The 12,148-nt window shown below is 42.8% G+C and overlaps 1 protein-coding gene across 2 annotated transcripts in view; it reads right to left on the reverse strand.

Moving 5' to 3' along the window:
* Positions 1–12,148, reverse strand: part of plcb4b (phospholipase C, beta 4b) — a 128,567-nt gene that overhangs the window by 89,581 nt on the left and 26,838 nt on the right. For both annotated transcript variants that reach the window (XM_080453641.1, XM_080453640.1), the window contains one exon: positions 9,511–9,575. The gene's annotated coding sequence lies outside the window, so the exon portion shown is untranslated. The remainder of the gene's footprint in view (positions 1–9,510; positions 9,576–12,148) is intronic.

Consider the following 12,148-nt stretch of genomic DNA (forward strand, 5'->3'; position numbering starts at 1 on the left):
TCAATTAAATGGAGGACAAAGTACTCACATTTCGCTATGAGCCTTCCTCAGAGCATCAGAGGCTCATAGGCAAAACGCGTAAGCGTTCATTTTATTGGTGTGCCAATAAAAAAAAGGAAATGTGAGTACTTTGTACCTCCATTTAATTGCATTTTTTGCATGTGCTACCCTTTAGGGATTTTTTTAAATTCCTTCTTTTGATGTGTATACTGGACTTTGGGTCTAGCACTCCACTGAGAAAACCCATTGTTGATGCGCAACCTCTTTTTCTTATTCACTTAACTATTACTTCATTGCTTTTATGTATACTACCATGAGCTTTCACTGTTACAACCCTTATTGTCTTTAGTCCCCGCCAATATATGGTTAAGGCGCATACCACATACTGCAGTGTATAGGCTCCAATGACAGCGAGTCGCGGGATCGACGACCTTTACTGCGTGTCACTTCCTGTCTCTCTCTCCCTGTTTCTTGTCACTCTTCACTGTACTATCCAATAAAGGCAGAAAAGCCCACCCCCCCCTAAAATATATATATACAAAACAAGACTCAGTCATGTATACCAGCATGCAGAACGGACGCTACGCAGCGCGTATGCAGAGGTGTAAAGTAACTAAGTACATTTACTCAAGTACTTTACTTACATTTTGTCCTATATATTAATTACTCTGTGTCACAGTGATTTGAACCGACGGCAGGCGTGTATAGTAGCCAGAGAGGTGAGAGGCGTGTCTAGTACCATCGCTTGGGAGGACAAGACCGCCCGTTCAGAGTATGGGAAAGTATCCCCATTGGCTTAAAGGACAGCCAATGATCGAAAACATGTCGAGAATATGACGAGAAATGACTAGTGCTGAGTCTCTTTGTAGACTCGCATTGCATGCTGGTACAAAGTACAATGTGAGTGTGCTTGTATGCTTGCACACAAGCACACGACAGAAGATAGTTGGAGGTGACAGTAGACAGGTGAAGGTGTACACTGTATAGGTGGAGGTAACAGAGTTCCTGATTCAGGAGTGACGTCTGCATTCCGATCATTACCAAACAGCTGAGTAGTAGGTACATCAGCGGGTCTGTGCTGTGTTTGAGAAAGCCTCAATTAGAGCAGATTAGCAGGTTGTGGGTTTGGTTCGCCCCACTAGACACACCGACTTACTGAGGGTTCTGTTTTGGGACAGGCCTGCCCAAACATGGAGCAGAGAGATCAAACACACACACATGCACTCAAGCACGCATGCACACGCGCACACACACACACACACACACACACACACAAATTCTGTAAAAGTTATTTAAACAGAGTGTGTGAGCATGCGTGTTTGCGTGCGTGCATGTGCGTGCGTGTGTGCGTGTGAGCAGCCCATTAGGTTCTGAATTCCAGCTGAGAGGGATTTGGTTCATTCTCCTCAGATTCGCTGTGTTTCCCTGCTGTGGTGCTACCGAGTTCTCAGGACAGTTGTTGCTCATTGAGCACTGCTCATTAGAAGACCGACACCAGTTATGGTACGCTAAACATTCCAAAAATAACCATGTTTAAAATAGAACCCTGCGTTTTCAATTCTACACCATATTCTACATGGAAGCTTGATTAGCAGGAAAATAGCCAGCACGTCCATTTATGCAAATAAACAGACGATGTGACAGTGATGTGACAATAAAGTTGAGTGTGAGTTGAGTGGACTTTAGTTGTTACAAGAGTTACACAACCAATCCACCTTAGAGCACAGAAACATAACAGATATTTAGAATAGAACAATTAATTACTTAAGCCTGATCTGTAATTTGACGTACGACAGTGTCGTGTGGCGAAAATAGCGAGCCACAAAGTTTACATGCGCCATACGATGGAGTTAGAAATGTGACGCATATGGGCCTAGGCTACTTTTTGAGAATTTCCGCAGGAGACATTTAACACTTGCTCAGTATACTGAGGAGGGTGTCACTGTCAAGGCGGGGAAGAGTGAGGGATAGAGCCAGAGATAAAAAAAAAGAGAGCGAGAGTGTGAGAGAGAAAACGAGGGAAAAAGAGAGAGAAAGAGGGAGAGAGAGAGTTGGGACAGAAAGAAAGAAGGGAGATAGGAAGCGGAGAGTACATGGAGTGGGGGCGGGCTCCAAAAATATGATATTTCTCTTGTTGACCAAATAAGTACCTATTAAAAGAGAGGCCGTAGGCCGGCTGAACTCCACGATAAGGAGAGGAGAACGCCAGGAGAAAGGAGCAGAGCCGTGGAACATGGCCATATAGAGAGACAGAGAGACAGGGGGGGGGGGTTGGTGGGAGGTTAGAGGGCCAGGGGTTAAACACTTTCCCCGAGAATGTGAGCTGTCTCGCTGGGATAAAACCCCGGGGCTCAGGGCCCCTGCCGGCTGAACACGAGCCGGGCCCCCACTGTTGAGGACGTTGAATGGAGAGAAGGCCACATGGAGGAATCATGACGTTATGAATTATAGGCTGTGAACAGCTGCTGAGGAGTTTGTTTAACCTGGCGTACCTATTTTTGGGCATGTTATACCAAAGATAATGATGAAAATTATATATTAAAAACAAATAGCAGATCTATGAGCTCACAAGTTGCCAGTGCGACCAGACCAGACCCTTACAGGTCTGTAACTAGAGTGTGCAAATGGAACCAAATGGACCCGCAAAAGGTTCCATTTGGTTCCATTTGTACACTCTCTGAGTTATGGGGGGGTCCTTGAAATTAAAAAGTTTGAGAACCACTGATCGATGATAACTAGAGAGAGAGGGAGAGAAAGAGAAGATAGAATGTAACCTGTCTTGACAAACAAATACATGTTGCTGTTCACTGACACTGGTCGCCATGGTAACCCAGCCAGTCTTGGTGGCCTGGCCGCAGCCATGTCCCCCCCCCCCCCCCACACACACATGCACTCAAACAAACATGGCTCCCAGAATGGGATCCCAGTGCGTCTCACCAGCCCACCCACAATGCCCCTCTGCTTCAAGCCACGCCAGCAAACAACAGCTCTGTGCACAACACATCTATCAACATCATCATCAGCCCCAGGCACACACGTGCACGCACATGCACACACACACTCACTCACACACACACACACACACACACACACACACCTGCGAAGGGTCCCTGGATCTGGTAAACAAGCCCAACAATCAGCAGTAACAAAAAGATAGTAGCTGAGTATTCTGTATTAAGAGGCATTGTGTGCCTGTTGTTTTGCTGGCATAAGGCATAATGAGTACTTTTACTTTATGTACTTTAAGTATATTTTGATGCCAATACTTTTGTACTTTTACTCATGTATCATGTACATAATGGTATTGACTACTTTCAATCTGAGTATACTTCTTCGACCACTGGTGAGATCTGGCTTTGTGTATGAGAGACAAGGTCATGGCTCTCAGGCTGCTATCCAGTAGTCTTTCTATGCTGTAGTCTTCCCACGTAGTAGCTGTACATCAGCTCAGATGAGAGCACAGAGGCTGAATGGTGATTACACCTGAGAAAAAATGGACTGTTTGTACACTGACTCTCAAGGTTAAATCAACAAAAACGGTTTAACGATGTAGCTAACACCCCATGCCCCTCCACCATTTCTATTTATGAAATATTGACATGGTTGGACTGTAGCAGAGGATTGTGATGGAGAAGTTATCTTTATTTTTCTTCACTCACTGTCTTGTTGATGGATCACTTTTTAAAAGGAGGGAGTTTGAACCGTGGGCGTGGGGGATGCTATTAGGTCTATCTATCTGTTTATTTCCATCAAGGACCACTTTGCAAATGAGTGTTTTTTCAGCAATGCTTTTAAGTGCCATCCTCTGGGATTTGGTGTCATAGACCATATTCACACGGCGGCCATATTGGAATTTAACATTGAAAGTGCCACCCCGTTGCCGTGGAAACCGGGGTGGCACTTCATTGACTTAATAGCAACATGGCCGCCGTGTGAATATGGTCTATGACACTACTTTGAGTTGTTGTGCTTTTAAATTTCTAATAAAAATCTAATCAAATCAGTCTCCAGCAGCCAATAAATCTTTTTCCGTTGTTTAAAAATGATATATATATATATATATTTCTTGACTATCCAAACAAAGATGTGTTTTATATTAGCTGTTCTCTGCTCGCTCATGACGTCTACTTCAGTGGTTTTCAACCAGTGGTCCGGGGACCACCAGTGGTCCTTGGGGGAGTACTAGGGGGTCCCCAGCTAAATTAGTTAACATAGCGTCACAATCGCTTTAACCACTTAGCTTTGGCTATTAAAAAATAGCAGATATACAAGCTCATAGCGCGGCACCGAGTGCCGCGCTATGAGCTTGTAGATCTGCTATTTTTGAAACATCTTGAAAATGTGTGCATATCTTTGAATATATATATTTTTTGAAAGCGAACATTTTTAACTCAAATCTTTGCTTGGCACAAAACATTTTCAGATGGGGGGTCCGTGGCCAAATGTATATCAATTTAGGGGTCCTTGGCATGAAAAAGGTTGAAAGCCACTGGTCTACTTGGTACGTTCTCCTTGGTGAGGGGGTGCACATGTGTGTCTTCTCAGCAGGTTTTCCTTGCATTCAGACCTGGTCTATGTGCAACACTTTTTGCTGTATTCCGTTCTGTATTCAATCAAAGTTTGGATTGAATCCTGTATTCTATTATACATTTAGTCCTGGTTACTATTATTTTAGCTACACTGACATCACACCCTAGTAAGGGGGAAGGGAATTGACATCACATGAGTGTGTAGGAGAGGTCTAAACGAAAGGTCCTTTTTGTGTCTCAGGAGCCCAAAAAAATGCATATATGTGGTCTTAATTTTCCATGCTGCAGATCCCTGCACTACGATCCTTAACCATAGTTTTGCGATAGGACAGAAATACCATATATCACTGTACAATCCGTCTCACAAAGTCAATGCTCAAACCTGTGTTCAGTGGTGGTAAAAGTACTCAAATGTTTTACTTAAGTAAAAGTATCAATACCGCAATGTAGAAGTACTCTGTAAAAGTCCGTAATTCAAAATTTACTTGAGTAAAAGTACAAAAGTATTGGTATCAAAATGTACTTAAAGTACCAAAAGTAAAAGTACTAAAATGTTTGAAAATAGCAGATCTACAAGCTCACAACGTGTGGCGATGCGACGAGTTGTGAGATTGTAGATCTGCTATTTTCAAATAGGGATAAAGTGGTTAATGTATGTTTTATAATGTAAGAAGTTATATCTGCAAAGTAACTAGTAACTAAAGCTGTCAAATAATTGTAGTGGAGTAAGAGTACAATATTTGCCTCTCAGATGTAGTGGAGTGGAAGTAAAAGTATTGGAAATTGGAAATACTAAAGTAAAGTACAAATACCTCGAAAGTGTACTTAAGTACAGTACTTGAGTACATGTACTAGTTACTTTCCACCACTGCCTGTGTTGTTTGCACATCCAAGACGATGGCGTACTCAGCCACATCCCCAAATACCCATGTGTGTGCCTCAAAGTATTCTGTCGTCTGTTCTGTATTCAATACTGAGGTAATATTCTGGAGTTGAACCCTAACATCCCTATTATGTGGCAAACGTTTGGTGAAAACAGATCTACATGCTCACAACTTGTCTTGAGCTTGTAAATTGGCTAATTTTGGCAAAGATCATTTTTGCACAACCGGAGGAGACCTGTCTAGAGCTCTGGGGGACTAAGTATATACATATTTTTTTATTTTATAAAAGATCTCACTCTTCTTTATCACTCGCAGTGACTACTTTCACTGTAACTCAACCGGATACGGAAATAACGTAAATCCAAGATTTCCATTTCCGTCTGCTCCCTGTTTAACTCTATGTCATTGAAACAGATCTTTCTCGGCTTGCCTTTTTTTCCGCCGAGTTCCGACAGACGCGCTGTTTACAAACTGCTGCTACAGGAGAAGGGAATGTCGCAGATTGAATATTTATTATCTGGGCCACTCACAAACCTACCCTGTGTGTCTACAAACAGTTGGGACACGCGATCATAAGGGATGTACATTTTCTGTGGCCAGCTGAAAAAGTAGGTGAACCATGCAATTTTGATGAGAAATGACGTGTTTACACAGGGCTGCATGGAGAAGGGCTCCGAGCCGATTGGAATGTTTGTTGTCTGGGCGTCACACACGCATACCCTGTCTGTTTACAAACGATTGGACTTGCGATCATAATGAATATAATTTTTTTGTGACCTGTTGAAAGTAAAAAAAATAAAAATAATTGCTGGTAGTGGGCAAACACAGCCAGAAATAAATCTGGCAGTGAATGAGTTACGGTGTGAGAGAGTACGACCCAAATGCAGATGAGGCAGAGCAGTTCAAAGTCAAAGGCTTTATTTTACAACATAAAAGTCCATGGGAGCAGGCAACGACAACCTAGAAACTAGAAAGGAAGCCAAAGCAGCACGCATGATGCAACATACTTGAAGCGGTAACGAGTGAGTGGAATGGGTCCAGATTTATAGGCACTGTTAGGCAGCAAGCTGATTGTTGAAGTGGCCACAGGTGAGTAATGGACAGGGAACTTTACGGCTGAGGGTGTAGAGACAGGTTTGTAATGCCTAGTTAAGGGCATGGTCAGACATACGCTTCAAAGAAGTGCCAGCGACCCATTCACTTCCAAATAATGGGAGCAATCGGGCGAAGTGGACAGTTGCGACCTTTTGGCGCAATGCTTTCAGCGAACTTTGATCCGCGGGCGTCAACCAATATGAAAGAAGCGCAGTGGTTTACCCCACGTGGCAGTATTTCGTCTGTGGTTTGCTTTCAGTGAGCCGACACATAATCGCCGGCCTCTTCCAAGTGGAGCCCGGCTGCCCGAGACAAGGGCATGGCTGCACCACACCACACCGAGTTGGACATTTGAGGATGATACATGACAGAAGAAGTCCATCCTCATCATCTCTTCTTCTCGCCACATTGATTGTGGGGGTTCACGTCCCATCAGTGCATGTAATTAACATTGTATGGATTCATGTTCCAGTAAGGCCTGTCATCCGGGGACATTATGCCGTCATAATTCAATCAGAAACACTCACGTCAAAGTAGATTTAACCATTTATTGCCACAAATGGAATACAGTTAAGCTTGGCGTTAGAGCTCCGCTCTTGGGAGAATATTCACTGAATTTTGTCAAAGCAGCCTGCTAAGCATATATTCAGGGAATGCTTAAGCAAATCCCCCGTAGGGATACAATGTCAACAATAAGCAGTACATTGACATATTAGTTTGAATTAGCAGATATACATGATAATCACAAGTATTTGAGCCTATGCCAGACTCTAATCAAAAGGTGGAGGCTGGGGTGGAGGAGGAGCTAGCAGAATGCATTGGTTCAGCAACCAAGAAAGAAGAATTCGAACCGTATTTAAAAGGAACCTCTTTGCTAATGCGTGAGCTGTGATTGGAGTATGAGTGTGTGACGTAATGACCAGCAGTACTGTGAATGGGGAATAGAAAGCTGATGTTCACATCAGCTGACTGACAGGTAGTTACAGCTTTGGCGTGCAAGACTTCTGTGTCCTGCATGAACTAACGCTATGCTTCATTTCTTACTACTGTCGTTGCAACTACTTGTAATATTGTTATTGCTGAGATAGTTTTTACAGTTTTTACTGCTATATTATGCTTTTGCTTGTACAGTATCTCTCTCCCTCTCTGTCTCTTCCTCTGCCTCTCTCTCTTAGCCCCCTGACACGGTCGAGGCAGATGGCCGCCTACCCTAGAGCCTGGGTCTGCCTGACGTTTCTTCCACTTTAGAGGGAGTTTTTCGTTGTCACTGTCGCAAAAATTGCTTGCTCAGGGTGGGACAATGCCGGGTCTCTACTCTATATGCGTCTTAAAACAACTTGTGATTTGGCACGATAATATATCAAATTGAAATGAAAGAACCACTATGACATAGGTCAAAGAACTGCACTGGGTTCTATTCTCTCTCCAATCCTTGATTCCATTCTGTATTTAATCCTGTATTCACTCTTGTATTCAATTCTGCATTCAATCCTGTGTTCTGTATTCTAGCCAGTGTTCTACGATTGTTCTACCGTGTTTGCAGATCAATAGAAATAAGAGGACAAATCCATCCCAAGAGGCCACGATCACAGTATTCATCAAATAAGAGCTGAACATCATGCTGCTGCGTGCTTTGCAGAAGCAGACTGACATTGAGGTTTTTAGTTATTTTCCTCCGTTCCCCATCTGCCAAAGATGGGGAAAACATTACATCCATTAGTCACCTAATTACATTGAGCAGAGCCATCAATCTATCTGTCATGAATTGTTTACGTTGGTGACTTCCTGTGTAAATACACTTAATTGCTGGCAACCGCGCCTGTCTATCAGTGCAATTAGACAGGTCCTCACAGAGAGAATGTGCATGCATACTACAAAGTAACTAGCAGCAGATCCTAAATCTCTGCAAGGGACTTGTGTATAATTATTTGATCTACAAGCTCACAGCCCCGTTGTGAGCTTGTAGATCTGCGGATCTACTTCCGGTGTGTGACACTGGCACGCAACTAAGTACAAATCAGGCATTACATTCAAGTTTGTGTGGACCTACTGTAGTAAGACAGTAGGGCTGGTAAATTAATATCCGAATTTCGAATATTCCTCCAATATGGGGAAAATTTGTATATTCGAATATGAAAATTGATATTCAAATTAAACAGTTTTTTTATGTTTATTTGACAGGGACAATACTTAACAAAACTTAAATTTTTTATCCCGCGATTTTTGTAACCCATTTTTTTTCACCCGGTGCCAATTTCCTAAGTGATCCTGGGCGCTACACCAGCCCTACACCAGCACTACACCAGTCCCCCACAGTAGGGAGGCCAGGGCCGAGCTCATGCTTCCTTCAGGCATGAGAGCCAACTGACCTTCTTGTCACCCGACAGGGGGGAGTTTCCCTGGTTGGACGTAGCGCGTGGAAGGAACACGTTATTCCAACCAGTTCCCTTCCCCTCCATCAGGCGCCCCGGCTGTCATGGGGGAGGCGGTATAGCGACCAGGATTACTACATGTTTTTGTGAGGGTATTAACTACCCTAGGAGACACGGGGAGAACATGCAAACTCCACACAGAGTAGGCCCTTTTGCCAACCCCACCTAGGGTATGGGCGCTGATGACGCGGAGGAGAAGACACGCCCCCAGCGCCCACAGCGTCCCCGGCGGGAATCGAACCCAGGACCTTCTAGCTGTGAGGCGACAGCGCTACCGACTGCGCCACCGTGCCAAAAAAACCTATATTAAGTTATAAAAACAAACAAATTATATGTTTTATTGGATCCGAGCACTTGATACATTGTTTTTTGTAAGGTCCCTGTCAAACAAACATTACTTTTTTTTTTTTTATAATAATATTCGAATATATTGGAATATCTGCCAATTTTTAAGACCAATATTCGAATATCATTTCTTAGGAAAGTTACCAGCCCTATAAGACAGTAGACAGACTGAGTCATATTCTTTCTTATGTGAAAAGCGATGACGAAAGTATGGCAGGCACTTACCAGGTCACACACAAGAGACCGGGGGAGGGGGGAGGGGGCACACTGGGAGACAGCGATGGACCACTCTGGAGAAAAGGAGAGAGAGAGAGAGAGGAGAGGGGTAAGTATAATTTGCTTCCATTCAATGTGCAGGCAATATTTTTTTTTTTCTCAGATTTGTCTGAAATAACACGTCATTATTACGCCTTCTGGGAAAAACGCACGTACGTACACGCGCACACACACACACAAGCGCACGTGGTTTGTTCCAGATTCGAATCATTCTGTACCTGCAGCTCTAACTAACCTAACAGGAACGAGAGAGAGCTCTCCAGTAAGAGCTTCCTGTCCAGCATTTTCAACCATTGTATTCATTATTGACAATAAAAGAGCAGAAATTGTACACACGTACAGAAAGAAGATAACCTGATGAAGGTCCTTTTTTATTGCAAATGAAGAGGACAGTTTCAAACGTGTTTTGGGTCATTTTAACGTCTACTTAGGTTTTTGTGTGCACTTTTTTTCCCCTTCTTTTTTAGTTTTTAGGTATTTGAACATCTCAATGTTCATTTTATCAGTCACGCCCCCTTCCTATATAAACCTATTGTAAATGGTTCATTTACATAGCACTTTTTTTTATCCAAAGCCCTTACAATGTGCATCACATTGTAACTTCAAACTCCATTTTAACCACGTTAGATTCATTGAAAACACACGTCCTTGGTTCTGGTGACTGATATCGTCCTTATACTGCGTGGAACGGGCCGTGTTTTTTCAATTACTTTTTTCATTTATTTGATTCTATGGTATAATTTGACATTTTCCAAACAAATTATATTTAATTATTATTACATTAAAATGACATTAAAACTGTCAATACCCACATTTCCCCCCCACCGTCCATCCTAGTGAACAGATTAAATATTGAAAAAGTGAAGAATGGCTTCCTCACTCCCGGTATATGCCACTGGTCACTGGTCAATGCCCATGTGCAAGCCCAGATCAATTGGTCAAATGGAGACAAATGGAGTTTTGTTCATTTAATAGTAGGATAGGATAGTAGGACAATCTTAAAAGGATGATTTCATCTATATTTACATCTAGGCTTTACTTTATTGGTGCATCAAAGCGGACATGTTTTTAAAGGTGATTCTATACACTGGAGACAAAAAAAAGGAGAGAGGAGAGTGATGAGTGACAGAGGTCAAAGGTCACTCTGCCTGACCCTACTAAATGGCCAATAGGAAATCCCCAAAGAGGGACTAATTACCTACTAAATGAAGACCATTAACCTTATCCACCTTCTCTCTCTCAACTCAGCACAACTCATTCCCTTCGGCTGGCGGCAAGCGGAATGAATCATCAGAAGTCAGAATAACCAACGTTGAAAAATGGATTCACTGTGAGTGAGTACAACGTCTACCAACCCACGCAGCAATGCCTCTGTTCCTCTCTCCCATAACACAAACTGGACTGACGTACGCAGCGGGTATACCTACTGTACAGTCAGAACAATGGGCTTCACTTTCAACCTGGTCATGTCATTATAGGCGAAAATGTAAACAAAATACTCGTATTAATTGCCTAATGGGTGGGCAGGCGGAACGGGCAAAACGGCCGGCGGACAAAATGCACTGATGTAAGACACAAACAGACACCATTGCCGTGTTGATTTCGTCGACTACCTTTTTTCACTGACGAAAACTAAATACAAACTAAATAAAAACTAAGCTACGATGACTAAAACTATGACTAAATATATTGACAATTTCGTTAACAAATGGAAACTAGACTAAATGTTTGGGAGGGACGAGTGGAGAAGAGATCCAGTAGAACTAAAAGACAAGTCATTTTATGTTTGGTTGCGCTTGGGTGTTGCGCTATGAAAATAGCAGATCTACAAGCTCACAACGCGTCGCAGCGCGACGCGTTGTGAGCTTGTAGATCGGCTATTTTCAGCATGCAACCAAGTGTTGACTATGATAGTCAACTAAAACTAGACTAACAGTAAAACTTTTCAGATGACTAAAATATGACTACAACTAAATGGAATTTGATTCAAAAGACTATGACTAAAACTGAATCCAAATTTGCTGCCAAAATCAACACTACACCATTGCCTACTGTAACAACGCAGGTTTGCACATGTAACAGGGCCCCATAACATGATTAGTAGTAAGAAAGAGCAGATCTACAAGGTACGACCTTGGCATACGACAAAGTATAAAATAGGGCTTAAGCGGTTAAATGAATGGTGGTTTATATGCTGCTCACATGCTGAATTATTAATGAGAATGTTCCCTGATTGCACCTCTGGCATCTCAAACAAAGGAAAATGGAGCCGTGCTTTTGTCGAGAATCTCAGCTTTTGCTGAGAATCTCTAATTGTCAGCTGTCTAAACTGCAGAGCACCAAGATTGAGATTATACAGAACAGATATCAGACTGGCTACAGTACACGCACGCACGCACGCACGCACGCACGCACGCACACACGCACACGCACACGCACACGCACACACACACACACACACACACACAAATATGTTGTTTAAATTAGCCAGAAATTAGATTTTAGACAACAACAAAAGAATGGTGGCCAAAATGTGATACATATTAGTGAATTTTTTCTATTGTCGAGAATACACCACCCAAATGTT

This window comes from Gymnoscopelus braueri (genome assembly GCF_963280865.1).
Source record: "Gymnoscopelus braueri genome assembly, chromosome: 16".
NCBI classification, from domain to species: Eukaryota; Metazoa; Chordata; class Actinopteri; order Myctophiformes; family Myctophidae; genus Gymnoscopelus; species Gymnoscopelus braueri.